At 42.4% G+C, this 27017-nt stretch overlaps 1 pseudogene; it reads right to left on the reverse strand.

The window, feature by feature from the left end:
• Positions 1-2385: 2385 nt before the first annotated feature.
• LOC118709745 lies at positions 2386-3056 on the reverse strand (annotated as a pseudogene).
• Between the last annotated feature and the right edge of the window lie 23961 nt (positions 3057-27017).

The raw sequence follows: 27017 nt of genomic DNA on the forward strand, positions 1-27017 counted from the left end.
CTTGCAATATGTTTCTTTATAGAACTATGGGAAGAAAAGGAGAAAGGAAAGTATTTCAAAATTCAACAAAGGTCTGTTTAAGTAGGTATAATAGCCTCTTAATTGGATAATTGTCACCTTTTGTAAACTTTCAAACATTGTAGTTCATAATTTCAGATGAGACCCAGAAGACATTTGGAAAAAGAAACATCTAAGCCTAATAGTTTGTCACCATCATTCTCAAGGTTTGATCAAGCAGTGGCTGCCTCAATTGAGCTGTGCAGTCATGAAGAGTCCCTGCCTTTTAGGGGTTTGCATCTAAACAGAATCCCTAAAAATGTATGGATTATTTAATGCTCCCAATGCCATGTGCAGGGGGAAGAAAAAAAAGGTCACAAGACAGTCATTCGATGCAGAAGCTGGTGTCAGGAGATTGTAGAAAAATCATACCATTCTGAAGGCATAAGCAGTCTGCCTAAGGTTACTTACTGCTGGTAATAATAATAGCTGCCACTTATTTAGCCCTTAGAAACCTAAGCACTTCCATAAATTAAATTATTTCCTTTTCATAGAAACTCTAAGAGGTATCTAATATTATTAGAATCCCCCATTTTAAAGAAGAGGATTCTGATGCACAGAGAAGGAATTTGCCCAAGTCTCAGCCAGGAAGTGAGGGAGCTAGAGCATAGAACATGTGGTCTGTCTGCTCTTAACCATCATGCCAAATTGCCAAACCCATGGCTGCCACCACATGTTACAGAGGCAAAGAGCACTGCACGCATGCCCACTCTCTCCCAGCCACAGAGACATGGTCAAGCAGGGAGATAGGGGAGGTGGTGGTTATTCTGAAGGTAACACTAAAATTCCTCTCAGGGAAAACTCTGTAAATAAAACAAGCTCATGGACAGATTTGATAAGGGCTTGAGGCCCTGAAGGCACAGCCTAAAAGAACTGAAGCTACAGAGAGTTAACATGTTTATACAAGAAAATAAGAAGTGTGACAGGAGAAGGGAGAGGAAAAGGAAGGCCCAACAAACATAGCGAGAAGCTGAAATTGGAATAGAACATACTGCCACTGACAATTCACCAGAAGTGAAAGCAACGAAGAGGCCTCAAAGGACAGGAGGTCTAACCATTCATAAGAATAATGATGGTTCAATATCGCCAATATTTCCAATCCTGGCTACAGAGGTTGAGGTGGACTTCTCAGGCACCTATAATTGAGTAGAACCACATAACTCCCAAACAACAACAACAAAACAACAACAACAACCAGGAGTCACTTTCCATGCAGCACACTTAATTGCCTCCAAAATTTCTGACACCCCCACCACCCCGCAACCCCTGCCATGGTGATCCAAAATATTTTAGACATTTAAACTCCTAGCTTGACCCATGCTAGTGCATAACATGAGCTATAGTTATAGCTTTTCCAACATTCTATTATGGAAATTCTCAAACAGAAGTTGAAAGAAGCGTAGAGTGAACATCTTTGTACCCAACACCTAAACCCTACAATTAATATTTTGCTGTATTTGTTTTATCCCTCTATTCACTCATCAATCCATTACATTTTTTATGCATTTCATTGTGTTACAGACATCCATATCCATCATCCCTAAATACTTCAGCATATATATATATATATATATATATATATATATATATGGGCCAAATATTTGGTTGCAGATTGTGTTTTGTTTTTGTGTTTGATTTGTTGACAAAATGTGTATATGGTGAAGTGCACAAATCTTGCATGCCCATTGGAGAAGTTATATTGATTGGTTTCAGCCACTCATACTTGGGTTTTATTGTTACCACAGCAAAACCTAGCTTTCCTGACTAATTCATTTCATTGGATGCTGTGCTGCCCTGTGATGTCACACTGCAAGTGCCCCAAAAATATCTCATTCAATCTATTTTACATGCAACCTGGATTCAGTGGACTGTACAGAAAGGTCAGGGAAGTCTCCAGTATATGGTAGCAAAATGGGGATGTACACAGAGGAATCAAAATAGAGAGTAGAGACTAAGAACTCTAAGCAAGCACACCCAGGAGTGTCGGGCAACTTGGAAAAAGACTACCATGAAATACTGGAAAAAGACCCTGGCTATGCCATGATATGTAGAAATGGGGATTTGAGCCAGTTTGACCTGACTCCGTGGACACAGTTGAACCTGGGGGTTCTTGAACACTCTCTTAATTTGGCCTCCAAGATCACCCTCTCTTATTTTCCTGGTTGCTCCTTCTGTGTCTCCACTTTCTCCTCTTCTCTAAATGTTGGAGTACTCCAGACTTCAATCTCGAGATCTCTTCACTTTTCTTTTTCTTTTTTTCTGTTTTTAAATTTCTGTTCTTATTTATCTGTTACTCTTAGAAAATCTCATTTTTTACTGGATTCCAACTTAGAGGTAGAAGCTCTTGGCAATCTGTGTCAGGAGTTTTTCTTTGGCCTCCTTCATTCTCGTAGCCAAAAGTTTAGCATATTCTGTGGCCTCTTCCTTATTTTTTCTTAGGACATTGCTTCTTCAGTACATTGTTTTGCAGGACACATGAAGTAACCAGATACTGAATCTTGGGTGCTTTGGTTCAAGGTTTCTTACCTTCTTTGTTTAGGGGCTTTCTCACAACGTATTAGTGGACATCATCTTCTTTGGAGATTGAAGTTTGTGGATTCTGGTAGCTCTTTAGGGCCCAAGGCACAATAATATCAGTGAAAATAGAAATATCTTTCTACCCATTTTTTCTTACAGCAACCAAGTGGAGAACAAACAGATTGGCATCCACAATGCTACCTTCAACAGGTGAAAGCTTTCTTTATCCAGTGCTCCTTGGTCTACAATAGGAGTGCCCCTTACTCGGCTGTAGGTGATTATGGCCATGGATCAAGACACCTGCTTCACGGGGAAACTGTCATTCCCACCACTGATTCAAACCATATAACTTTTTCATTCTTCTCAGCAGCAGCAACTTCTGTGGCCATACACTTCAAACAAAAGATACAAAGTTTGTGTTCATCATCCACTTCAATGAGTTTCTGGCAGCCAGTGATTGCCAAAGAGATGCTCAGCTTCATCCTAGTGCCACAAAAGACAGCTGCCTCTAAGGTGCCACAAAAGACAGCTCTTTTCTATCTATGCTCATCCCCCTGCAGATCACATCCAATTCCACGGACTTACATATAGTGAATATGACTTTTTTAATTCCAAAATTTATATCTTTAGCATGGAGTTCTCCCCTGAACTTCATACTTCAACATCTAATAGCCAACTTCTCATCTCTAACTATAAGTCTAATAGGAACCTCAAATGTAACGTGTACAGAACAGAACTCCTTACTGTGCCCCTGAAACTGTCCCTCCTGCTGACTTCCCCATGTATCCCATGACAACTTTGTCTCTCCTGTTGCTCAGGCCAAAACTCTTGTAGTTATCTTAAATCTGTGTGTGTGTGTGTGTGTATGTGTGTGTGTGTGTGTGTGTGTGTGTGTGTGTGTGTGTGTGTGTGTGGAGGGTGTCCATACTGCTCCACATACATTTTTCCTGAAGCTGCTCACTCTGTCAAAGGGGATAACCTTCCCCAAATGAGGAGAACCATTCTTTGCTCAAGAATATACAAGTAATTGCACTTCCCTACTAACACCTCCAAACAAGCTCTGAAGGTCCATTTGTAGGAGAACATAAGGTAGTCAAGCTTCCAAGACTCCAGACACATCCAACTGCGGTGCTGCATGTGGCAATCTGCTTTTCTCAAGGAAGAAATAAATGAGAGAGAAGAGGAGAGAGAGAGAGAGAATTTGTACCTTTAGAATGTATCCAGAATTTGATGAGTTCTGGTCTGAGCTAATACATCTTTCTCCTGGATTACATCAAGAGTCCCAACAGGTCTCCCTGATTTTAGCTTTGACTTCACTCAGTCTCTTCTCAATGTAGCAGCCAGAGTGGTTCAGTTGCACATAAGTCAGAACACATCTTGCTTGTGCTCACAGTTGTTTAATGATTTCCCTTTCACATAGGAAAAGCTGAAAGTCCTTAGCATGCTACAAAATTCTACTTGCTTTCGTCTCCCCTTATTTCCTAACTTCATCTTCTTCTAACCCCCTTCTCATTCACTGCTCTTCAATCAAACTGGCCCCTTGTTTATCCTGAACACACGAGGTACCCTCCTGCCTGGTTTAAATCAAAGGAAAGCTATGCTAACCTGATGGTAAGATGTAGTCAGTCACAAGCTTGCTCAGAAGATCAATTATATCACATGGACTGATTTTCTTTTCAGTCTGCTGACTTCAATGCAATGGTAGCAATATCTTCTTATGGTCACAAGGAGATCTGTCACATCTCTAAGCTTTGTGTCCTGCCATGACAGTGTCCAAAGGGAAAGCAAGGGAGGTATTAGCAAAAGATCTCTATTCTCAAGTGCCTCCCTCTTGTCAGGGAGGCAAACATTTTCAAAGGGCACCAGCAAATCTCTCCAATGTGTTCTAGTGCAAAGCACGTCCACTGGCAAAGGGGAAGATCATGACCATGATGGTCACCATATGCACCCCTGGAATTGGCACATTATGGCGACAATGAAGTGGACATTCTGGGAACCACTAGGTACCACTGACAGGCCATGAGATTCAGAAGAGGAGCACTGAACTCAACACTTTGCTCTGCCACTAACTTTGTAACATTTATACGTAATTCCCCACTCTAGAACGATTTTCTTATGAGCAAACTAAGGAGGTTGGGCTAGACATTGCCTTTTGGCTTAAATTTTCTCTTATTCTGTGGACTTCCAGTGTCATTGTAAAGATCTGAGTCTTCCTATATGCCATTTCTCATATATATATATATATATATATATATATATATATATATATATCCTAAAATGATGATAACACCTAGATGTCTTTGATCACCTATTTTAAAGAGAGAAGAAGAATTTTAATAAGAACATTTTGTACTGCTCATTCCCTGCTAGCTCTTAAAAATGGTTCTTCTTCCATCATAATTGACATTTAAAAACAGACTTTCATATTCAATAATTAGGTCTCAAAGTCATTCAGCATAAAAGTACAGCTTCCCAATAATTATTCTAGTGAGGAAATTAGAATGACCTCTCATAACTATAATATATTGCTAACAGTAATTCCTAACCATTATTTTATCACTTAAGTTAAAAACAAGAAAAATAAAAACAATGCTCCCTTTGACACCAGGATCTCTCTCATTACCAGAACATAAACTGAAAACCATAGGAGTAAGCTTGGCCTGCTGCTCTTTGGAGGTCATTAGTGCTTAGAAGCTGGGAAACAAAATCTGAGCTTTAAAACCTCCAGTGGAAGGCACAGGAACACCAGTGTATCTGTCTAAGATGAGAATGAAAAAAAAAAAGGGGGGGGGGGAACTAAACCATGTGCTTTTTCTTTCCATTGGCATGCTTGGTAACTAACACATGCTAGTTGTTCAAATGATATGTGTTGAATGAATAAAGGGACAAATGAACCCATTGGTTTTGCCCTTTTGATATATTTTGGGATCAACACAAACCAGCCATCTTACTTGTACTATTATCATTCGTCAGCCCATCTTCTTTGATTCCCGTGTTCCTGAGACACAATTCGGCTCTCTCCTCTGGTGCACAGATATTATTTCAGCTCACCTCCTAGCAGAATGAAAGGGACATTGATTTGGGTAAGCATTGTCTCGGTACTTCATAGTTCATGGAGTGTGTAACCTTACCCCCTGCCACTGTCTGTTAGAGCTTCGGGTTCCACACTTAATTGTTCACACAATGTGCACAAGCTGAAAGTATTGCCTGGAAGTGTAGTATTCAGCATGCTGCTGCCTTTTGGTATTTATCAAAAGCTCAATTTAGAGGAAAAAAAATTATTTGGGAGAGTACGTGAAATCTGCCCTTTCATCTTTATATCCAAATACTCTAACACTCACTCCTTAGTGAAGCTAGATAAGCAGAAAGGTGTGGACGGAGATCATGTTGGGCCCCTTTCCCTCCTCTGTGCCCCTCCCCTGGGAAGGCTTTTGCTGACTTGCCTATGGTGCGATGCCATCATTCAAAGTTGAGAAACACAACAAGAGACACCCCAATGGGACCCCAGTATCTACACCAAGGAGGCTGAGGACACTGTTGCATTACACATTAGGGAGAGTCCCAGAAGGAATATTAGTTTTGCCATGGTATCAAAATGAGTTGTGCATCTCCTTAGGGGTGGGTATGTCTTTAATCTCATGAACTCCAAATATATAACCCATCAAATGTCCCTTTTCATTTAGTTTCTAGAACACTTACTGAGCAATTTGAAGCCCATCTGTTACAAGAGTAAACAGATTGTATAGCCTGCATTTTTGTTTTGGCTTCATTCCTTGTCCTTTTTATATCTCCACTGGCAATTTTTCCTCTTTTTTCTCACCTATTTCTCTTTGTGGGGTTTTGAATGTGCTTTAAATCATTTATGGACCAAGGAGATGAGGCACAACTTCATTAATTTGTTCAGGTGAATTCATGTAACACTCGATCTTACCACATTTGAAGAGAGGTTTTAAATGTGATCCACCTTTCAAAACCTTATTGAGATGCGGTAACACAGACAAGATGTTCTGAGAGTTTCCCCATAAGTGGCAGCTTACAAGTGCTTCAACCCCTGAGGGTTCAAAAGGCTGGGAGTGATTCTGTGTTTATAACTGTGCAGAGGGACAACTAATGGCAGGAAGGGGTGTCGGGATTGATTATTGGTCCAGATCTAGAAGGATGAGCACCAAAGGCAAATAATATTGTGTATTTAACACTTGTCAAAGACCAGCCCTAGAAGGTATGGAAAGACTTCAAAAGTTTGACTAAAGGGATGTTGGCAGAACAGAATGTCACCCCAGGCCAAACAGACCCCTGGAGGTTCCCGTAATGATTCCACACAACCTTGAGTCACCACAGTAATTAATTGGGTCAGCCAATTGCCACCTGTGTGGATTAGAAAGCGTCACTTTTATCCAGAATGAAGAAAGTTTAAGGTTGAAAATGAAAAAAAGAAAGAGGTGATATCATATTTTCTTTAAAGAAAAATATGTATAGCCTGCAAATTTTTTAAAGGCTAAACTTTAAATTCTCTAGGCTGACTATTAGGTGCTGGGAGGGTGGAATTTACAACAGTTGTAATTCAGTTCTTGCAGTATATGTCGCTAAAATGACATTGCCTGATATTAAAAGTTCTTATATAATAATAAAAAAAAAAGTCTTCACAACCAGCATCAGAAATAAAACCCAAGTCCTGAAATTTTCCGATTGCTCCTTCTATCCCAGCCCCATTTCAAATCAAAATATCTCTTTTATTCATAAAATGATAAACATACTTATGAATAAAAGCCCCAAGCTGGGCATTTTTAAATGAGTTATCTAACCTCCAAGAGCAAATAAGCTCATTTCCTTTCACATCTCTTCACTTCCAGCAATAACCTGACTGAATTTTAACCCGACTCTGATGGGGAGGGAGCAGCTATCTGCGCTGGCTGAGTACTGCAGACTCCATATGCATGTTTGCTTCTTTTCTAAAAGCCTCTCTCAAGATGATTTTTTATTAATTCCCCAAGCAGATTCCCTCGGCCAGACGTGCTTGTCCTGCATCACACAGGACCGTGTTTCCGTGGTCACTGGTCATTATGTCAGTAAAGAGGGGGCATCCTCTGTGCAACTCAATGCTTTAATAATTATTAATGAGACCTTATGCCTTTGTCCGTTTCTGACAGATGATTAAGTGCACTGTAAATGTCTAATATTGCTCTCGGAGGTCTGGAACTGGGATGCCAGGTGCCTCCTCATGCTTCACACAATCAGAAAAGACAAATTAGATTACAGCACGATGGCAGCATTATTGATTCTTTTTGTAATATTTACAAATTGCAGGTAAAATGTAATATGAGAAAAAGCATGTGTGATGATGGCAGCTCCATTTACTTGAAGCTTTTTCCTTGTACTCGTTTGGAAGCAATTTATCTTGTAGGTTGTGGTGTTGAGATAACTCTTGGGTCAACTTCTCAAGCTGCACTTCCTTCAGGCTCCGGACAGCGGGAGGAGCCTCCTTCTCACCCTGAGACTCACGGTCCACTTGTACCAACCCTTGGACAGGGGAACTTTGGCCCAGAAACCTGTTTTGCATGTCAGACTCAGGTTCCTTGGGCTCCCCCAACCCAATTAAACGAGCATTGCTTAAGATGGTTACAGCAGTGCTATTTTATTTTTAACTTCAAATTGTTTCTAAATGCAGCCAGACTTTGAGAACTTCTGATTTATACCATCCACTGTGCCAGATTTAAAACATGGACTCACAAAATTATTTTATATATCTCTTCTCAAGAGATGGGGATAGGATCCTCCCCTGGAATCTGGGCTTTCTGACAAATGGGTGGACAGATTTGAAGGCAAGAGTCATACTTTGCCAATTTCCAATTCCAGTCCTTAACCACTGGCAGCTGCTACTTCCTTCTTGTCCCTTGAGACTTCATTCTTGGAACCCAGCTACCATACTGTGAGGAAGCCCAAGTAACCCTTATGGAGGGCCATATGGAGCGAAACTGAGAATGTGAATGAGCCACCTTGGAATCGGCTCCTGCAGGCCCCAGTAGGCACGCCCTGGCTCTCATCACACAGAACAGAGATGTGCCGTCCCTGCCAAGCCCTGGCCAGACTTCATATTCATGGGCAAAATAAATAATCATTGTTATTTTAATCTATTCAATTATGTGGTGGTTTGTTGGGTAATAAATAACTGAAACATCTGCTCACCCAAATGGTATCACGGAAAGGGATTTTTTCACTCTTTTAAAAGTTGAATTACACCTTCTCTTTGGCCAAAATAATAAAACCTGCCTCCCTTCTTAACACATGATGTAGTTCCTCCACAAAATCTTCCTGGTCTGTGTCAGTTTTCTGTAACCTCTCTAATCATTTCAAAATTAATGAGTTGTTAGTCCTTTGGTCACGTAAAATTATAAACTCAAAATATTGGATACCAATTTTCATTTGGAAGTAGCTTGATTTGAAAATAATCATAGGCTTTGAAGAGCCAAATTCTGGAAAAGGGAATAAAGGCTTGAATGGAATTGATAAAAATCAGACTGGATGGGTAAGGAATACAGTGATAGATGAGAAATTGCAGTATGAAAGAGGGGAGACAAGACTGTTTGTTCACTGAGTGGGAGCTAAGTGTCAGCAGCAGACCTAAGAATATGCATGGGTCCACTCAGGCTGCCTTAACAGAATTCTGCAGGCTGGGGACTTAAAGAACAAAAATGTCTTCTCTCACTGTTCTGACAGCTGATGGTCCAAGAACAAAGTGCCAAGGATGGTTTCTGGTGAGACCTCTCTTCTTATAGACAGCTGCCTTCTCGCTGAGTCCTTCCCCCTTTGTGAACATGGAGAGAGAGATCACTGGGGTCTCTTCCTCTTGTTACATTACAACAAGAGGAAAGGGGTCACAACCCACAAGTTGAGACCCACTAGCATGGTCTCTTAAGACCATCGGAAAACACAGATATTTACATTACAATTCAATAACAGTAGCAAAATTACAGTTATGAAGTAGCAACGAAAATAATTCTATAGTTGGGTCACCACAACATGAGGAACTGTATTAAAGGGTCGTGACATTAGAAAAGTTGAGAACCACTGTGTTATAAGGACACCCTTTCTGTCATGTTAGGCCCTCATTTTTATAACCTCATTTAATCTTAATTACCTCTTTAAAGGCCCTATCTCCAAATATGGCTATTAATATGGCTATTAAAGCTTTAACATACAGATTTGGGGAGGACACAATTTAGTCGATAACAGAATGTTGGGGCAAATGGAGAAGTTCCAGATGTAATTACCCCTTTCCTCCATGCCCCAGACTGGGTAGTCATTTTGCCCTTATTATTACTAATAGTAATAATCATGATAAACATTTATTGAGCAAATACCTAGAGCCTGGCATTTCACTCGATCACATTTTGCTTCTCAAAAGAGTTCTACAAAAGTAGGCTATATTATCTTCATTCTTTGTAAGCTAATGAAGCTAAACACAAGAAAGTTCACTAGTTTATCCAGGATTTCATAGCCAGTAAATATCAAAACAAGAATTTGAACATAGGTCTGTGGGCTTCATAGACCCTTTTTGCAAAGCTAAAGATACTTTGTTTTTTATTTATTTTATTGTTTTGTCCCTTCACAACTAATTAATAGAGCATCCGCTGTGTTAGATTGTAGGGATTCGAAGTCAAGCTGACCCTGGTCAAAGAAAGAATTCTTCTGGCACTTGTCCAAGGGACTATTGCAGTGGAGTTTTGCAATAGGGAGGAGGATGGACTCAACTCTAAATACAACAAGGACAAGTGGGGATTTATAGCCAAAGAGCAGGGTGGAGGTCAGTGGATGGAAACTGCTACAAGGAAATAGTAAAGGTAAGGGAGGGTGGGGGGCGGTGGTCTTGATAGACAGACTCAACAGAATTCTTGCTGAAGGCAAACCGGGGTGATAGGATATTGAGGGTAGGGGATGAGGAATTTGATTAGATATACAGGGTAGGGGATCTTTATTAAAATGACCCACCAGGATTCTTGCGTAAACTGGACTAAGTGGGCCAAGGACATGGCCCAAGGTCGTGACCTAGTCAGGAAGAGGGCTCAGAGGAGCCTGACTGCCGTTACTCCAGGGGAGAGTGTGTTTGGCACTCTGCTTGCAAGGAGCTAACAGCTCAATGAAGAGAGAGAGCAGACAGCGACTGAGTGCAGCAGGGTAGTCTGTGGACTTGTCACACGTGTCTTTGTGCCTCTAGATCCTGGTATTGAACCGGGCAGAGGGAAGTGCAGGAGGAGCCACAGGCACTGTGGTGAAGCCCAGGCAGGGAAGCCACGGCCCTGAGACAGTGCTTCACAGGGTGCTGAGGGCTCAGAGGGAGCCGGCCATGCATCGGGCTCCGCTTACTTTTGGCATCAACAACTTCAGAAAATCAAACAGGTCCCGGCCCCCCACAGTTGAGTAGGCTATCCCTAGAGGCCTCTGACACAGGTGTCCTCAGAGCAAATCAAACCACCAGTTCTTTGCAACAATCTTCCTTTTTTTCTTCCCATTCATTTCCTTGGTGCCACTAACCCAATTCCTGATTTGTGCTCAGCCAACCCTAAAACACATTATGTTTCAGTAGCATCCTTGCTTCTTGCTTCAGTTTTAATTTTTAAAGCTACAAATAAACAATCTGCCTTTCAATTGATCAGGAGGCTTTGAGAACTCCAGCGAAATTGATGGCCTGGTTTACCCAGCTCCCCTCGCAGACCTGGATGTACTGCCGGGCTGATTGGAAATGGCCCCATTGATTCTGAAATTGCTCTGGAGAGGGGAGGACCACAGTCATTTCCCGGGTGGTTTAAGCACTGACTAGCATTGCCAAAAGGAGGCTGCTGTCCAAACTTGTCCTCTGCTCTGTCCCCAGCCAGCCTGGCATGCTCATGTCTCTGTCCTCTACCTCAGAGCCCTCGCCTCCAGCTCCAACCTGCCAGGCAGCCAGCACACAGAAACAATTATGATTTAAAAAATAAAAATTCACCCGAAACCGGTTTGGCTAAGTGGATAGAGCATCAGCCTGTGGACTGAAGAGTCCCCAGGTTCGATTCTGGTCAAGGGCATGTACCTTGGGTGCAGGCCCATCCCTAGCAGGGGGGTGTGCAGGAGGCAGCTGATCGATATTTCTCTCTCATCAATGTTGCTAACTATCCCTCTCCCTTCCTCTCTGTAAAAAATCAATGAAATATATTTTAAATAAATAAAAATTCATATTTGAAACTACTTTTGCCCTACCGTTTCCAAAACGTAGCCCTGTTGGAAATATTTCAGTGTACTGCATAAAAACAAGGAAATTGTAATAATTTGTCACAAAGATTTTTCAGAAAAGAATGTAAAATGCTGGAGTAACTACACAGTCTTTAGCTCATGGATTTATATTTCCTTTACATAGTTATGGACTGCCTCTTCTTTCATTCTCGTTGGCTAGAACAGCTTGTTCGAAAACCTTTTCAGTTCTGTTTTTAAATTCACAAAATGTATGTCCTGACAAACTTGTTTTCAAACTCCAAGCAATTTCCAGAAGGCAGCTGACTTCAGAGCAGCCCAGCGGTGTGAGCCCTGGCAGATAAAGGGCTCAACCGTCTGGGGACATCAGGCAGAATTCAGCGAAGAGGGGTCTGTGGTGGCCTCACCGTAGAAGAGCCACGTGGAAGAGAGTCCCTTGGCGGTGAACCTCTTTCCTGGTGAACAACAAAAACGCCCGGGGTCCACCCTGGCCAACGGGGTACAAGTGTCTGCAATCCTCTCCTTCCCACCGATTAGCAGATCAGAAGTGAGTTTTCTTCTCAAGACGGAGGACTGGGTAAGAAGCTAGACAGCTGCAGAGTCAACCTGCTGAATTCTCTTAACCAAGTAGCATTTGCCAGTGGAACGTGTGTGTTTTGATGCTCTCCGTGGCATAAGGAAACCATGCTTAGCCTCGTTCTGTTCTTCCGTATTGGAATAGATAGAATAGGGGTCCCAACTTCAGTGACTGCATAGCTAGGCACACCTAGGAGGAGCGGGCAGGCAGGGACTACAGAGTGAAGCTCTGTAATGTCACTGGGGGTACAGGCTGAGGGTGGACGCTCAACAGAACATACCTGAGAGCCGGGTCTGGCCCTCAGTCAGCCAGCTTAAGACTTCGGTGACTAATTTTATGTCAGTCAGGCTGGCCACAGGCCATTCGGCCAACATCGTCCTGGGGGTGTGGTCCTGGAGGGGCAGCATGTGAATCAGTAGACTGTGAGGAGCAAGTTGTCCTCCCAAATGTGGGCGGCCTGCTCCCCTGGTGAAGGCCTGCGTCGAACAGGAGGCTGTGGGAGGGAATTTGCTCTCAGCTCCCTCCTGCCTTCGGACTTGGACCGACTGGAACTCGCACTGTCGGCTCTCCTGCGTCTCCAGCTTGCTGACTGCAGGTCTTAGGACTTGTCAGTTTCCATAATCATGGCAGCCAGCTCCTTTTAATATCTCTCTATATATAAGATAGTTAGGTAGGATCTCCTACTGGTTCTGTTTCTCTGGATAACCCTAACTAATGCTCTTGGTGATCCCAGGATACATAAATCAGGCCCCACCAGGACAAAGGAGTCACAGGAAAGAGACACACAGAGATTGACACAAACCGAAAAAGATGCAGACAGTCAGGTAAGAGCAGAGAGACACACAGAGGCAAATAGAAAGAAACAAAATAAACAGAAACAGGACAGAAAGAGAGCAGACAGGTAGGCACACAGACATGCATAAAAACAGAGGCACACGCACAGAAGGAGGAAAGTGATGGGAAAGGGAGAAAAGCCTACCATCTCATAATGCACTTCTATGGTTTTCTCGTGGAGCTTCATTTCTCACTTCAGGAGGCACCCCAGAGGAAAAAGCATGTCCCTCAGGTGTTCACTCACCTCTGCCTGGTCAGAACCCGCTGTCAGTACCTGTCCACAGCCTGCTGAGCACAGTGCCCAGGGGAAAGGATCTGCTTTGACATTGACAGATGCTCAGATGCTAGCCTGCGGCCACACCCCACACTGACACCTGGTAGCCTCAGAGCTGACTCTGCCTGGACCAGTAAAATCGGAATCTCTGGGGCTGGAACACTGCAAATTTTGTTCTTCAGGGGAACCAGGAAGCAAAGAGAGCTGGCCATCTGCCTGGGTTGCAGAGCTTAAGGCTGAGAGAATGCACATGGCCAGGTTCAGTGACATTTGCCACCTGGACACCCGACAGTTACCACTCACAACCCAGGAGGTCCACTTTCTGTGCTGCTTTCAAAGCTCCCCGAGCGTGCACCAACCTCCCACACCAGCGCGTTGTCTCCCTTTGGTGCCAGGCCCAGGGCTGCCCAAATGTTGCCTCATTTAACCTCACAACTCGCAGTGTCATGCAGACACTATGCTCGTTTTTCCAGGTGATTAAACTGAGGCCAGACAGATTAAACAGTTTGCCAGGTTCGAATAGCCAGGCTCTGTACCCAGATCTTCCGCACAGAAAACACACTGAGGGAAGGCTCTGATTTTGCCCCTTCCCGCTGCAGGCTGTCTCCCACACAGATGGTTCTGTAAGGAAAACCAGCGTTGCCCCTGAGCGGGGCACAGGCCGCACGCAGGAAGGCGCCCAGGCCTCCATCTGGGTGATTCTGTTCTGGCCACGCCACCTGTACGAGTCCCTTCCCTCCCCTGGTCTGAGAAGAGACAGAGCACCGGCCCACCCAAAGCAAGAGAGGCGAGAGCTTGAGCCTCCTCGTTGAGTTTAATTAAGCTCACTTGAGAAGCAGATCACAGGGGACTCTAGAATTTTCTCTGGTTTTATTTATGTTATTCTTCCAGTTTAACAAAAAATATCTTCCTCGGACCTACTCCACCAGCTCAGGGATCTCCCCATCTATTAGGAAACAGCGCCATCTATCGATGCAGCATCACCCCGTTCTTGTGAACCATGAACCAGGTTCCTGTTGCTGATGCCTTCACTGTGACCACTAACCAGCACATGGCTCCTCCCAGATGTCTGTTCTGTGCTTAAAACCATACATGTTGTTTCTGTGTATAGCAACAAAGGAAAATTGGTCTGAAGTTACCCTAAGATTTTCAAACATGAGTTTTGATGAAGTGGGGCCGCCAGGTGGCAGGAGCTTAGGTGTGGAGCTAAGAGACAGAGGGTCGGCACAGGAGTGACCACACCTGTTTACCTGAGCCCTCTTGGAAGCCATACACCAACCCCTAGGGGAGGAATCTTACAAACCAGGAGTTATCAAACTTTTCCCATAAAGGGGCAGATAGTAAATTTTTTTAATGTATTGATTCTTTTTAGAGAAAAAGGGGAGGGAAAGAGAGAGAGAAATATTTGTTGTTCCATTTATTTATGCATTTAGTGGTTGATTCCTGTATGTGCGTTGACTAGAGAACAAACTCAAAACCCTGGAATATCATGACAGTGCTCTAACCAACTGAGCTATCCGCCAGAGCTCAGACAGTAAATTCTTGGCTTTGGGGTCAAGAGACAAAACCGAGGATATTATGTGTTCGTGAACTTTTATAACAAGAGAAAACTCTTGTTCTTCTCCCCAACCCCCCGTACCCCACCCTGCCGTGTTTAACTGGACTGCACTGTACCAGGTGGTAGGCAGCCTTTGCCCCCAGTTGTGGCTGGCTAGAGACAGGTCTACGGGGCCTGGTGGTCAGGTAGGTGGGGGTCCCCATGGTCAGTTTTTCTCTTCACCACAGGACAGTCAGATCCCAATGCCCCCTCCTCTCCTTCTGGGGAGCCTCGTTCAGGCTGGAAAAGGAGAGGCTGACTGAGATTGCACCTCTTGGTGCCCCAGCAGTTGGCAACGGAAGTGTCCCCACAGTGAAATGGTGACCAGCATAGGCCCTCGGCAGCAGAGGTGTGGCTGCTGGCAAGGAAGTAACAACATTGGAGGGGCCAAAACCGGTTTGGCTCAGTGGATAGAGCGTCAGCCTGCGGACTGAAAGGTCCCAGGATCGATTCCGGTCAAGGGCATGTACCTTGGTTGCGGCCATATCCCCAGCAAGAGGCAGCTGATCGATGTTTCTCTCTCATCCATGTTTCTAATTCTCTATCCCTCTCTCTTCCTCTCTGTGAAAAATTCAATAAAATATATTTTTTAAAAAACAGCGAAGGGGAGCAGTACAGCTCAGTCTCTACCACCCCACACTTGACTATAGTTTGTTCACTCTTGGGCACTGCAGATAAAAATATCATACTACTTTGGAAAGCTATTGGTATTATCTATGAAAATGCAGGTACAAAGCAATCTTCCTCCTAAATATGTGCCCAACAGCCATGCATACAAGTGTGCACCCAGAGACATGCAGAAGAATGCTCGTTCATAAAAGCCGAACATGAAAATGACCATGACCATGAACACAGGCCATGGTGTGGTGAAGGCCTGGGGCAGGGGACCGGTGTGTGCTAGAAGGGCTCAATGCTGGGAAAGGGGAGACATCTCTAATACTTTTAACAATAAATATAAATTAAAAGAAAATGGCCACCAAATACCCACCGGCATTAGGATGGAGAAGTGAATTCACATAATGAAATTCTTTACAGTAATGAACAATTTACCCCTTCATGCATCAGGGATGAATCTGATGAAGAGAATGCTGGGGGGAGAGGGAATACTGTATGATTCACTAATGTATGTATGTTTGCAGATAAAACTATAAAGAAAAGCAAGGAGTGTAATAGCATAAAAGTTAGGATAGGAGTGAGAGGGTAGGGAGGCTGTTTGGGAGCAGACACTAGGATGCTCCTGAAATGCTGGCAATATTGTACTTCTAGTCCTGGGTGGGAGTCACACTGGGGTTTGTATTGTAATAAGCCAGGGGTTGGAAAACCACAACTATGGCCCAAACTTAACCACCAGTTTTTGTAAATAAAGCTTTATTGAAACACAGTCCCACATTAGTTTACATATTGTCTGTGACTGCCTTTAACAACAACAGCAGACCTGAGGAGTGACAGAGACAATATAGCCCACAAAGCCTAATCTATTTACCATATGGCCTTCTACACAGAAAGCTTGCCAATCCCTGTATTAAATCATTGAGTGGTATATTGCTATTTTATAAATATGCATATATACATTCACATATTCATATATACATATATGCATGTACATTTGGTATCCATTTATAAATATGTTGTATTTGCATACATGCATGTGGAATTTTACAATTTTAAATATAGGTACATACACATGGACAACCAGATTCTATGTTTAGCTCTGTCTCCTTCTTGGCAATAGACATTCAGACTACAGAACGACATTTGAGGGCACTTCTGACAAGTGCCTTGCCAAATTATATGAGTTGCTCTTGGAAAATTGAACCCAGGTACCTATAAACACAGGAAAATTTAACAAAGAAGAATGTTCAGCCTTGCCTTATTCACACTAATAAGGCACATACAGCCACGCCTTACTTATTATTCAGTGATGTGAGGGAAAGCAGCTTTTCTAACATTTTGAGTTTCTCTCTGCATTTAATAATGCATTGATTCCACAAATATTTACCTAGAGCTTACCATGCCTAACTTTTATTTTCACCCTTTTAATGCAAATGTTTCTGAAATATTTTATATCTTCTCTGTCTTTATACGAAGAATGCTGAGCATAATTTAATCTTTCTTTATGACTCAGCCCATGGTGGAACCAAACTATAAATCGTTGACTTTCAAATACACATTTTAACTGCGAAGCCCTTTTATATACAACATAGATTATAAAAAAAGAGAGAGAGCTGAAGGTGCAGCAGAGGCCTACCCATTTGGTATCTCTTGAACACAAAACCCTGAAACTCCAGGGATCATCATTAGAAACCACTGGTGCCATACAGTATTACTCTCTAGGACTGCTGTGAGAGAAAAGATGGCTCCTATACTCTGTGATCCTAAATTATGATACAAAATTGCTGTCGTTTTTTACTATAAAGTGTTTTATGGTGTCCTTCTCAATGTCAGCCATCCCTTCCTGTTGCCTATCTGTGTGGCTCCCTGTATCTGCTCTCTCCTTCACCCACCCAGCCCCAACATCTGGGTTTTTGTAGACTAGAAATCCATCATCAGTCTTCATAAAAAATGTGGGTAAATCTCATCCAGAGACTTGAAGGGCTCAAGAGGATCTTTATTGAATAAATGGGCTTCATATTCTAGACCTTGGGTGATCCATTTTGACAAACATATTTTTCTGTTTAATTTCAAAATTGACAAATGTCTATTAGAAGCAAAGTGACCTCTAATGAATAAGAAAATTCTCTACCATCAACATAAGAATGAATTAGCGTTGTAAAGAGTGACTCTTTCTTTTTCTCAATTGAGGAAATATTTCTAGAATCTCTCAGTCTAAGAACCATTGCCTACTAGTAACTTTCAAATGAAAATATTTGGATTGATGCCTACATCTTTAAATGGACTTTCATGAAGCATATCCATAAGTACTGGTGAAGAAAATATGATTCGCTCCACGCACATACATAAACACACACAAAAGCCCTTCATAGTCTTGGAGCTCACTGAGTGGAAGAAGTGGTCTCCATAAATAAACCGTTAAATCCATTCTAAGATGAAATGTTGGCCCATGGCATTTTAGAGCCCTGCTAGCAGCAGCCATTTTAGCAAATTGACATTTGCTGGGATTATGAGAACCTTGGGTAAAAGAATGCACTGAGTGCATCTATTAGAGAAAACCTAAGACACGGGCCAGGGCTTCATATTCTAGACCTTGGGTGGCCCATTTTGACACTGTGAAGTCATGTGGACTCAGTTATATTGAATGACCAGTTCAGTAACTTAATCCTGACTAGGTATTTCCATAAGGGCCATACTCAGTCTTCAAATTAAACTTCAAGTTTATTTCACATTGCAAAAACATTTATCTGTAAATAAACTGTGAGGGTATTAGAAAAAATAAACAAGATTGATGAACCTCTAGCCAGACTCACCAGGAAACAAGATAGGACATATATAAACAAAATCAGAAAGAAAAAAAAAAGAAAGAAAAAAAAGGGGGAAGTAACAACTGATCTCACAGAAATACAAAGGATCACTCTTAAAAAAATACTATAAAGGACTTTATTCCAACAAACAGAACAACCTGGACAAAATGGACATATTCCTGGAAAAATACGACCTTTTAAAATTTAATCAGGAAGAATCAGAAAACCAAATAGGCTGATAACTACTGATGAAATTGAAGCAGTAATAAAATAAAATAAAAACTTCCCAGCAAACAAAGCCCTAGTCCAGATGGATTCATAGGAAGGTTTTATCAAATATTCAAAGAAGAACTAACTCCTGTTCTCCTCAAGTTATCCCAAATATTTCAAGAGGAAGGAACACTTCCAGACTCTTTCTATGAGGCCAGCATTACCCTACTTCCAAAACCAGATAAAGACACGACAAAGAAAGAGAACTACAAGCCAATGTCTCTGATGAACATAGATGCTAAAATCCTCAACAAAATTTTAGCAAATCAGATCCAGCAATGCATTAAAAAGATCCTACATCTATATCCCAAGAAATCAGAAACACCAATCAGAAAGAATATATGCACCCTATGTTCATAGCAGCACAATTTACAAAAGCTAAGATTTGGGAACAACTTAAGTGCCCATCAGCATTATGAGTGAATAAAAAAATAATTATTCTACATTTACACAATGGAATACTATGTGGCAATAAAAAAGAAAGAACTCTTACCATTTTCAATAGCATGGGTGAACCTGGTGAATATTATGTTGAGCAAAATAAGCCAGTCAGAGTAAGATAAGTGTCAAATGACCTCACTCATTTGTGGAATCTAATGAACCAAATAAAATGATGATCAAAAATAGACCCAGAGACATAGAAGTATGAACAGACTGTTGAACCTCAGAGGGAAGGCAGGAGAGGGTGGGTGGGAAGAGATCAACCGATGAACTTGTGTGCATATATGCATAACCCATGGACACAGACAATGGGGTGGTGAGGGCCTGGGGTTGGGGGATGAGAGCAGGTTGTAAGAGGTTAATGGGGGGTAAAGGAGGACCTATCTAATACTTTCAACAATAAAGATTTTAAAAATAAATAAGCAAACAAACGAACTATTCTTTCCCTCTTTTCAGGGGCGGGGGGAGACTGAGGGGGTTGGAGAAACCATAGTTTAATGGAACTGAGTGTAGTATCTGATTTCACATATGCACAAGATCTGAAACGTGGGCAGTATCTCAAAGGACATCTCTACTCACCAGATTTGTGATGCTGTAATAACTCCTGCCAATCTCTGCCAAGTGGTTATCTGTTTATTATCAAATACAGGGTCAGAGAACTTTCTGGATTAATTTTATATTTTTTCAATCCTTACTAGAATATATTCTGTATTATTAAATACTAGAGACCTGGTGCACAAAAATCCATGCACTAGGGGGAGGGCACAGGGGTCCCTCAGCCTGGCCTGCATCCTCTCATAGTCCGGGACCCCTCAGGTAGGGTTCCTAGGCTTGGCCTGAGATGAGGGCCTATTTGGGCTTTTCTTCCCCTGGCTACAGGCAGCTGGCCCAATCCCCATCACTTCCAGTGCTTGCCATCTGTTCAGCACTGCCCCCCTTCCCCTGCCATTGGTTGGCCTCCCTCTGCAGGTGAAAGGTGTGGGGTGCAATGGCTTGGCTGTCCTGTGCCTCCCTCTTTCTTTGCTGGGAGGTGGGGCCAGCCCTTCGAGGGGCCATCTGCCTATCTGATTACCCCTCACTGCTGGCCTGCCTGCCTGATCACCCCTAACCACTCTGTCTGCCTGCCTGATCACCCCTAACTGCTTGCTTGGTGGCAGGACCAGCCCGGCAAGGGACTGTGGTGGTTTTGGACCCTGGTCATTTCGGTCATTACACTTATGATGGCTGGCCTTTTATTATATAGGATTTGCATTTGATACAACTTTAATATTGAATTTAATGTAGGTTTCAGTAAAACTATAAAATTCTTGCCAAAGCTGGTTTGGCTCAGTGGATAGAGTGCAGGTCTGTGGACTGAAGGGTCCCAGGTTCCATTCTGGTCAGCTGCATGTGCCTTGGTTGCAGGCACATCCCCAGTAGGAGTTGTGCAGAAGGCAGCTGATCGATGTTTCTCTCTCATCGATGTTTTTAACTCTCTATCCCTCTCCTTTCCTCTCTGTAAAAAAAAATCAATAAAATATATATTTTTTAAATATTACATGATCTCACCCATTTGTGGAATATAATAAACAATATAAACTGATAAACAAAAATAGAAGCATCAAACAGACCATCCAACCTATGAGGGAAGGCTGTGGAGGAGGGGAGGTAAGAGATCAACCAAAGGACTTGTATGCATACATATGAACATAACCAATGGACATAGACAGTAGGGGAGTGAGAGCATATGCTAGTAGGTGGGAGCAGCTGAGGAGAGGTCAATGGGAGAAAAATGAGACTATGTAATACTTTAAAAAGTAAAGAATTTTAATTTTTTAAAGAAAGATTATTCAATATTACAGGAAAAAAATTATTTAAAATAAAACACCAAGTACATCAAAGCCATTTCAGCAGCTGCTGTATATTCTGGGTGAGAACTTCCCGTGGGAGAAAGCCAAACTTCAAACAGGGACAAAGGCCCCCCTCCAGTTTGCACTGGGGATTTTTAATCTGTTGTAATCACTGAAAAAAAAACTAAGGGCCTTGAAATCTGATAGAAACGATTTCAGCATCCTCTGGTGGTAATTCATAAACCTTGGCTGTCAGATAAAAATGACCATGAATCAAAGAAGCTAAGGCAGTCGAAACCGGTTTGGCTCAGTGGATAGAGCATCGGCCTGCAGACTAAAGGGTCCCGGGTTCGATTCCGGTTAAGGGCATGTACCTTGGTTGCGGCCACATCCCCCAGTGGGGGGGTGTGCAGGAGGCAGCTGATGGATGTTTCTCTCTCATCCATGTTTCTAACTCTCTATCCCTCTCCCTTCCTCTCTGTAAAAAAAAATCAATAAAGTATATATTTTTTTAAATAAATATTTTTTAAAAAGAAGAAGCTAAGACAGCCAAGGCTAAGAACAGGTTCTAAAAGTAAAGCTACCTGACTACAGTAGGTCCTGGTGTTACCTCAGAGATCTGTTCCTACAGTGTCGGGTGCAAGGTAACGCGATTTTCTCTGTAAGTTGGAACCCACCTGCATAAGCACCCGTGTCACTCACATGGAGCACAGACACAGCAGTAATGAAGGGAAACTGTGAAAAAAATGTTAAAGAAAGATAACAATTCCTGACCTTTACTTGTGGTAAATAAATAATAAAAAACATAAAGCACATATGTACATACGTCAAAATGACAGAACTTTTTTTATAAATACTGTAAATGGGAGATGGCGACATAAATGTCGCCATCTCCCATTTACAGTATTTATAAAAAAAAAGTTAACCACAAAATGACATTAAGTCGAGTCCAACATAACCTGAGGATTGCCTGTATTAGCATTTTTAGTGTATATAGTTTACCTCAATCACAGTTGAGTCAATCTCTCTGTATATGGTCTCTTACAAAGGAAAAGGTTTTTTCTTATCTCTCAATTTGTTGCAACCTAACAAAAATGAGCATATGATATCTTGCCACCCTCCCTCTCACCTTCTTCAGATAATTTTAATCAAAAGCATATTGTATAATACTGTGGTTAGTGTTCTACAATACAAACTCATAAATCTGCATAGGATCTATTTACTTGTTCTTAGCACTTCCAGAAAGAATTACTGTGGCTTAAATCTTTTAAGTGTCAATGTGTTGTTCAGAGCAGTGGATTTAGCTGGATAGAAAGGAGTACAGCTGTCCTTCAGTATCCATGGGTGATTGTCTCCACATACACCACACACACGATACCAAAATCCAAGGATGCTCAAGTCCTTTATATTAAACTAGGAACCTATTGTCCAAGAGATGCAAATCAAAACAACAATGCGGTACCATCTCACACCTGTCAGAATGGCCAACATCAACAAATCAACAAACAACAAGTGTTGGCGAGGTTGCGGAGAAAAAGGAACCCTCATGCACTGCTGGTGGGAATGCAGACTGGTGCAGCCACTGTGGAGAACAGTGTGGAGTTTCCTCAAAAAACTGAAAATGGAACTCCCATTTGACCCAGTAATCCCACTTCTAGGAATATATCCCAAGAAACTAGAAACACCAATCAGAAAGCATATATGCACCCCTATGTTCATAGCAGCACAATCTACAATAGCCAGAATTTGGAAACAGCCTAGGTGCCCGTCAGCAGATGATTGGATCCAAAAACTATGGTACATCTACACAATGGAATACTATGCTGCCATAAAAAAGAAGGAATTCTCATCATTTGCAGCAACCTGGATGGAATTGGAGAATATCATGCTGAGTGAGATAAGCCAATCAATGAAAGAGAAACACCACATGACCTCAATCATTTGTGGATAACAAAGAGCATTATAAACTGATGAACCAAAAGATAGATATAGAGACAGTATATCAACAAGTAGACTGTCAAATTACAGCGGGGAGGGGAGGAAGATCTGGGGGAGATAACAGATCAACCGAAGGACTTTTATACATGCATATAAGTACAACCAATGGACACAAAACTCTGGGGAGGGAGGGGATGTGTGGGAGGGAGGGAGGGAGGGGGGCAAAAAAAATCAATAAAATATATTAAAAAAATTAAAAAATAATAATAAAATATATATATATATATATATATATATATATAAAAAGAATCTTATATAAAATAAATAAACTAGGAACCTAGTGCACGAATTTGTGCATCTTGAAAGGCACTGTGGGCTACAAGGCTGTGGTGGACACAGGGACAGGTCTCGGCCCATCCTCTGTGCCCCCATATGGTGCAGTCCCCAGTCCCCTGTCTGCCTGCAGCCCCACTCCCACCACCGCCACTCCCATGCACTGACAACACAGACTCTGCTCCTACCTGCTGACAGTGCAAAGCAATTGGGGCCAGTGCCAGCAGCACGTATAAGTGGCAGCTGCTGCCCTGATTGCCCCTTAGGAGCGGGGGGGGGGGCAGTGTGGAGAAGCCTTGAGGGGCAATCGGAGCTGGCAGTCACTGCTTGCATCCACTGACAGCACCAAATGATCAGGGCCAGCACTGGGCACTGGCAACAGGTGCGAGCACTGGGCAGGACTGCAGCATGCGGGAGCAAAGAATTTTCAGTAACCACCAGAAGCTTATCCCATTGACAGTGACCAGCACCCTGCTTTGGTCTGGTGCCCCCACTCACCTGCTCCACTATCCAACTGCAGCCAACACCTGCCATGTTCCTCGCATGCCCCGGTGGTCAGCGCACATCATAGCGACCAGTTGTTCAGTTGTTCTTCCGCTTGGTCTCCTTGCATATTAGCCTTTTATTACATAGGATGAGATAGATCAATGTATACGGTCAGCCATCCACATCTGCAGATTCCCAACCACTGATCAAATATACTATTTCAATCTGCTGTTGGTTGAATCCTTACATGCAAAACCCAGGGATACAAGAGGAGTGGGTGGGAATGAGGATAACTGTATATAACTGACTTTCATCAGAAACCCACAATCCAACAAAGCAGCTACTCAATGGCCTGTTGAATTTGGAATGCTCTCCTAAGCCAGGGGAGATTGAGCTAATAAACTACTCCTCTAAATCTACCTAAAAGATAGATGGCCCAATTCATAGAACATATGTTCACCAAAGAACCTGTTCTAAGGTACACAACGCTTGATTCAACATTGAGGAAGCCAGCCTGCTTCCAGAGATCCTGAGCTGATTGGCCCGGAGTGAGTCCTGGACATCAATACTTTGTGAACGCTCCCCAGGTCATTCTTGGGGATGATAGCCAAGGCCGATAACCACCACATTTCCCAGGGCCACTGAGCCAGGCACTGGTCCCATGTCTGCATGTCTGAGTCCAGGAGACAAGGGGTCACTTTCAAGACCCACTTTTCCCTTCTGCTACCATTTCTCCCACTTCCTGATTATGTGCAAGATTGTAACAAAGAGGGTAATAAACTTTATCTACTATTTAATATGTTGGGTTACAGTTAATCATACGTTTTAAAATTTCATGGTCACAAAAATTATAAAAGTTGAACTGCATAGAAAAAAAAGCTTTGAAGTTATAAAGTTGCTGAGTTATAGCTTTTGTATGTTTCTGAACCATCAGGTAAAATTTACTGGTGAACTTTTCAGCAGGATTTTGCTGTGGGCTAATCCTACTTGAAACCCATTTTCTTCTTGGCTTCTGTAATACCACATTTTCTTTTCCTCTCCAACCTCTAGCTACTCCCTCCTATTCTTTCACAGCAGGTACCCAAATAACATCATTTTGTTCAATGTTACTTTGGAGGTTTTTTGTGGGGGGGGGGTTCCCTCACCCTAGGATATGTATTTTTGAGAGAGAGAGAGAGAGAGAGAGAGAGAGAGAGAGAGAGAGAGAGAGAGAGACCGATGATGTAAGAGAGAAAGTGCCCAGACTGGGGATCAAACCTGCAATCTAGGTATGTACTTTGACTGAGAATTGAACCTGCAACGTTTTTGGTGAATGGGACAATGTTCCAACTGATTGAGCCACCCAGCCAGGTCAATGTCATTTTTGTTACAATACTGATGAGATGCTGTAGGAACTTCACTCTTGTTTATATCAATTAGCCTATGGTAAATTGGTTTTGTTATACGTCATTTGCCATAGTTTCAAGAATCTATTTATGACATTAATAAGGGAGGTCTTACGGTACCAGTTGTTCTCATATTTTAAGGAGATCAGGATCACCTGGAAATTTTGCTAAAACACGGATAGCTTGGCCCCACCCCATGTTTCAGATTTAGTAGGTTTATGGTGGAACCCAAGAATTTTCATTTCTAACAAGTTCCCCAGTGATGCTGCTGCCACTGGTTTATTTCTCTCTTTCTCTCTACCTCTTCCTTCCTCTTTCTCTAAACTCAATAATTTTTTTTAATGTTGGTCTTAAGAAGTTGAGAAGCACCAGTGTGTAACAAAGAAGTAACACTTCACTGGTGGCTGAATGAGAAGCTTTAGGAACCATCATCCAATGCTACATATTGGAGTTCCTCAAGGCTCCATCCTGGGCTCTCCTCTCATTTTATTCTACACTCTCCTCCTTCACAATTATTGCCAAGACTTTTAAATTATACAAATGACCCAGATTTCCATCTCTAGCCAGACTTCTTGTAAGCTTTTTCTAGGTTCCATTGCCTGCTCAGCCTCTCCACTTCATGGTCTCAGTAGCATCTCAACATTCCAAGGCCAGATCTTGACCCTACTCAAACCAGGTCCTCTTCCTATTCCATAACTCAGTGAATGGCTTCACCATCCAATTGCACCTGCCAAAGTCCTGTGACTCGTCCTTGGCACCACCCTCTCCTTTCTACCTATAACCAACAGGCAATTCATTCCAAAGCCTATCTGCTTTGACTCCTAAATATTTCTCATAAACCACTACCTCCACCCTAATCCAGGCCCATAGTCATCTCTCACCTGGACTCTTGTTCCCGCACATTCACTATGGGGATCCCTGCCCTTCCTTTTTTGCCCCGTACTGCAGGCAATAATTTTTTAATAAAAATCTGATTATATCATTCTCTGCCCTTCAGTTACCTCCCATTGGCTTTAGAATTAAAACAAAAGTCTACTTTAGCTTGTTTCACAAGTACTGAAAGGCACCAGCTCTCCCTGTCTCACCAGCCTCAGTTCATGCTATCCTCTGCCTTGTTCTCTGAGCACCAGCCAAACAAGCTTTCTTTCAATTGCTTGACCTCTCCTGGCTCCATCCATCACAAAGACATGACCCATATTGTCTTATATGCATCCTACCCTCTACTCACCTTTGCCTAATTAACTGCAGCTTCTCTTTCAGCCATCAATGAAGAGTCACTTCTTCTTTGTTACATACTAGTACTTCTCAACTTCTTAAGACCCAACTCTTTAAAAAAAAAAAAAAAAAAGTATTGAATTTAGAGAGAGAGGAAAGAAGAAGGAGAGAGAGAGAGAAATAAACATCGATGTGAGAGATAAACATTGGTGATTGCCTCCTGCACAGACCTCACAACCTAGACATGTGCCCTGACTGGGAATAGAACCAACAACTTTTTGGTATATAGAGTGATGTTCAACCAAATGAGCCACAATGGCCTGGGCCAAATCTTTTGTAGTGTCACCTTTAATGTCCTAAAATTAAATTTACAGACCAGATAACTTTCTTACACATATAAGTTAAAAACAAATCAATGTAGTGCCCAAACTGTAATATATAGGAGAAATGAAAGTAATCCTACCTAATAAAATAGCAATATGCAAATTAACCATCACTCCGCTACATCCCCAAGCCATGCCCACCAGCCATGCCCATGGGCCAACAGAGTGAGTTTGCAAATTAACCCCAACCAAGATGGCTGCAGCCACAGAGAGCAGTTGAGAGGCTTGGGTTTCCCCAGC

This window comes from Pipistrellus kuhlii, unplaced genomic scaffold, assembly GCF_014108245.1.
Source record: "Pipistrellus kuhlii isolate mPipKuh1 unplaced genomic scaffold, mPipKuh1.p scaffold_m20_p_7, whole genome shotgun sequence".
Lineage (NCBI taxonomy): Eukaryota > Metazoa > Chordata > Mammalia > Chiroptera > Vespertilionidae > Pipistrellus > Pipistrellus kuhlii.